The sequence below is a fragment of the Panthera onca genome, chromosome F1 (genome assembly GCF_046562875.1).
Source record: "Panthera onca isolate mPanOnc1 chromosome F1, mPanOnc1 haplotype 2, whole genome shotgun sequence".
In the NCBI taxonomy this organism is placed as follows: Eukaryota; Metazoa; Chordata; class Mammalia; order Carnivora; family Felidae; genus Panthera; species Panthera onca.
This window is the reverse complement of record NC_138355.1, coordinates 58,470,864-58,474,827: the sequence shown is the minus strand read 5'-3', so window position 1 is coordinate 58,474,827 and position 3,964 is coordinate 58,470,864. Positions and strand designations below refer to the sequence as shown.

The 3,964-nt window shown below is 43.3% G+C and overlaps 1 long non-coding RNA gene across 1 annotated transcript; it reads right to left on the bottom strand.

The window, feature by feature from the left end:
- Window positions 1-334: 334 nt before the first annotated feature.
- LOC132686528 (uncharacterized) lies at window positions 335-2,105 on the bottom strand. The gene is made up of 3 exons (XR_009613735.3): window positions 1,792-2,105; window positions 1,473-1,696; window positions 335-1,114 (listed from the first exon to the last, which is right to left on the bottom strand). It is a non-coding gene; the product is annotated as an uncharacterized LOC132686528 (long non-coding RNA).
- Window positions 2,106-3,964: the final 1,859 nt, after the last annotated feature.

The window sequence follows — 3,964 nt, the reverse complement described above, 5'->3', positions numbered from 1 at the left end:
ATCCCCTGGGGGGGCAACATCACCTCTGTTGAGAACAGGGGTTAAGGTGGCCACTCACCTGAGTTATTCACCTGACCCTTAGAGATGGGTGACCAGTGCCTCGCAGACAGGTTAACGCTACAGACCTGGAGTTAGAGCAGGCAACACAAGGATGTGAACAGTAACATCAGGGAGACAGGGATGGCGGGAAGAATCTAAGCGATGTGGGCCTGGGACTGGAGATAGTGTAGTGCATAACTCTAGTTATGAAATTTATTTTTTATGCTTAAGCTGATGTTTCAAAAATGTTTACAATGTTCCTGCCTTTATTCTGAATTGGTGCTTCTTCTTTTTTTTTTTTTTTTTTTTTTGATATGTGATTCATCTTTTATAAAAAAAAAAACCTCAAATAAAAAGCAAGGTTGGCTACATGCAACTAATTATTTCAGGAGACATTTAAGTAACCTATAGGAACAGATAGGATTATAGGTATGACATCAGAACAAGAGGTTTTTTTCTTTTTTTAGGGGCAGAGGGCTCACTCCTGACTATACATGATTTTGCTTGAGAATATGAAATCTAAACTGAGTGCGGAAATATATTATTATTCCAGGACACATTTCAAAAGAACAATCACCACAAGCAATGTCACTACAATCCATTGTATAATCCCTTTCCAGGGTAGTTTCTTTCCATCGGGGCTACATGTGAGCAAAAGTCTCAGTCATCAGCAGCCACTAGTTTTCCCGAAATGCCTAATGTAACAAGCCAGCTTGGAGGAAAAAAAAAACAAACAAACTTGTTACCTCTGCACAATTTGTGACTTTGCTGGTGGGCCTAGAAGGGAACCCAGGAAAGGCCCGCCGGCAAAGGGGCCCCTGATCCTATGCCGGGAAGTCTTCCTCGGGTTCACTGTGTCCCAGATTCATTTTGTAATCATGCTAGCAGGAAGTGAGAAGGCACAGCGAGTGGTGCGGAATACATCCTTTAAAAAAACAAAAATCTAGTTGACCTTTCCAACTTGTGCAGATGTTCAAAACCGTTTTGCACTTTCTGCGTGTCTGTAACTCCCCCAAAACCAGGTACCGTGTTGGTCCGAGGTGATCCGTTGACACAGAAGGTGGCGGCCGGGAGCCTAAAGAGGCACAGAGAAGGGCAATCAAATGAGAGAGGAGAGCGGGATCTCTCTGAAACCAGACTTAACAGCCGGGTTAAGTCAGCTTCCATTCTTTTGATTTCACTCTTTGCCTGGATGCTAGCACCTCGGGAGCAGCGGGGCAGAAACAAGGCTGATTCAGAGAGTCTGGGTGCCAGACTTTCTGTCAGAAACAGAAAGACGGAAAGGATTCTGTGTTGAGAAGGCAAGCGGGACATGGTAAGGCCTGTTCTCCTCGCCTGCAGAGGGAACAATCAGAATCTCTAGAGTCAAAAAAACTCAGCCTGGAAAGCAGCCTTAATTTTCTTTCTTTTTTTTTTTTTTTTGAAGTGCTCACTTTCTTCTGATTTCCAATGTCTGGATTGGCTTCCATGGGAAATGCCACAGTGGGGGAAGTGTTCTCACACAATGTCTTGTGCCTCTCCTCTCCCAGATAAAATCATTTCTCTGCAATGATTCTTTGAAGCTCTGGATAAAGGTTCAGGGTAATTTTTACTTTGTCCCAAGAAACGCATCTCTTCTTTTTAATCCTCTCCTTCCCCGTCCATGACTATTTGCTTCCTTTAAAAAAAGAAGAAGAAACCACTCACATTATGACATACACTAGAATAACTCCAAGACCTATTCTTAGATTGATATATAAGGAATTTACTCACCACTCCCTTCAGGATTAGAGAGCATTAACCTTTGGAACACAGTCTTTATATGCATGTCAGGGTATTTTTAAGAATGGGAAAACCCAGGATACAGATAAACAACACGGGTTCCAAACGGGGGTTATTTTTAGACCTGAGATTCCAAAGTGTATAAGACCACAGATACCAAAATGGTTCTCATCCTCACGGACATGCCCTCCTGTCACCTTCACAGACCGTTCTCCCCTTGATCTGGCGCACTGTCTGTACATTTGCAAACACACGCACGCGTGCACACGCACACACACATGCACACACCTCAGCCCTCTTCTTAAAACCCCACTGCCACAATCTCTAGTTTTGACCATAACCCAAACCGTGATGAGGAGTAGAAATATTGAACTGTCATTTCCTGCACATAAAAGGCCATTCTTACTAAGCCTTCCTCCCGAAACCTTTCTTAAAAATGCTGGGGTGGCTGTGAGTTTTTCTATCAGCATTTAAATGTTAGTTATTTCCACGAACCAGTCTTGAACGCGTGAGGGTGTAATGGGAAATGCTGTGGATGCTCTCCTTCCAGCAGTTCCTACCAAAAAACCAGTCTCTGAGAAATGGACAGAGGAACCGTTCAGAAGAATGGAGAAAGCTCCCTTACGTGATATGGCATATAACATCCACGATGGAAAAAAAAAAGTACTAACACTTGAAAGTTTAACTCATTTGTGCTGATCTACAGCACTCCTTGGAGGTTTCACAGTGAACACGCAGAATCCCATGCGTATTCCCAAACTGTGGATCTGTCTAAAACACAGAGTACCCTTCAAAGGATCTTCTGTCTTCCTCTAATCTAGGACACACGTCATCCCCTGCAGGACTAATGGGATCTGAGGATAACGTGAACTGTTTGCCTGATTCTTTTGGAAAGAACAGCAGCTGTACGGTTCTGGCACCTGGAGGGAATCGACTTTTCTAGTTGGCTTTGCCCAAATTGTCTGAGTCTGTTTATGTTCTAGGGAAGGAAAAAAAAATCTTTATGCTGATGATTTTTATCATCTTAGTCAACTGATACAGTACCTGGGATTTGTTCCAGAATAGTCCAGTGAGGGGAAGAAGAGAGTGACTGAAAATGTAGACAAGGCCCGTGTACCTGAGGGTTTGTTGTGCTGTGCATGCTACTTTTGTGTATGTTTGAAATTCTCCATAATAAAAAGCTTTTTAAGATTTTATGTAGCCACTCGTTTATTTTCAACATCAACTCTTTGAGTGACTCATTCAAAAAAGCACATTTTCCCAGTTTAATTTACACGGCCCAAACATACCTACAGCTAGCAACCTAGTCTGGAGCATTATGAAGCCAAGCAAACAATAAGACACCCAGAAGCTCAAATCCTGGTTTCACTACTCACTAAGAGAGAGATTTCAGGCAAAATTACCTGAATTCGGTAATTTCACATCTGAATTGTAGACAGTAATGCCTGCAGTATCATAGAATCGCTGTGAAGCTTGAAGTTAAGATATTGAAAAGGGTCCTGACACAATAGGTGATTAATAAATGTCAGTTTCATCTTTCAACAAAACCATTAATGGAAGATAAAATGCTGCCCTTAGCTCAAGCTCCAAAGAAACAGAACACGTGTTCCTTTGAGCATGTACTTGACCTACATGTATTAAGCCTGTTTTGTGTGATTCGAACTGCGCTGGACACAACACAGAATAACATAGGATCATAGATTTAGAGGATTCCATAGCCTAGTAGTAGGCAGGTACGTACATTTATACAACCAGCTGGGGGAAAGTCAAAATAAGGGTATGTGTGAGGAACTCCTGGAGCCCTCGAGAAGACACCGTGAGCTCAGCCCACAAGGGGTCACTGAGTGGTTAATCAGGCACTCAGTTAGGGCATCCTACTGACCACTAAGCCCTGCTCCACAGTCTCCCGGGGAATCCATCCAAGCTCCCAGCCAATCCATTGCCTCCCCTGCCCATATCCTAGGTAACCAACAGACAGCCACGGAAACGGAGCATACACAGTGGAAGGAAACCAGAACAAATAACCTCTGGCATTTCCACTCATTTCAGGACAGTACGTCTGAATTGTTAATAAACAGAGAACAGAACTGTTGGAAGGAACGTTAGTAGATTGGAGGGTCCGGCTTGAGGGGGTGGGGCGAGGGTTTGGGAGGCCAGATACAAT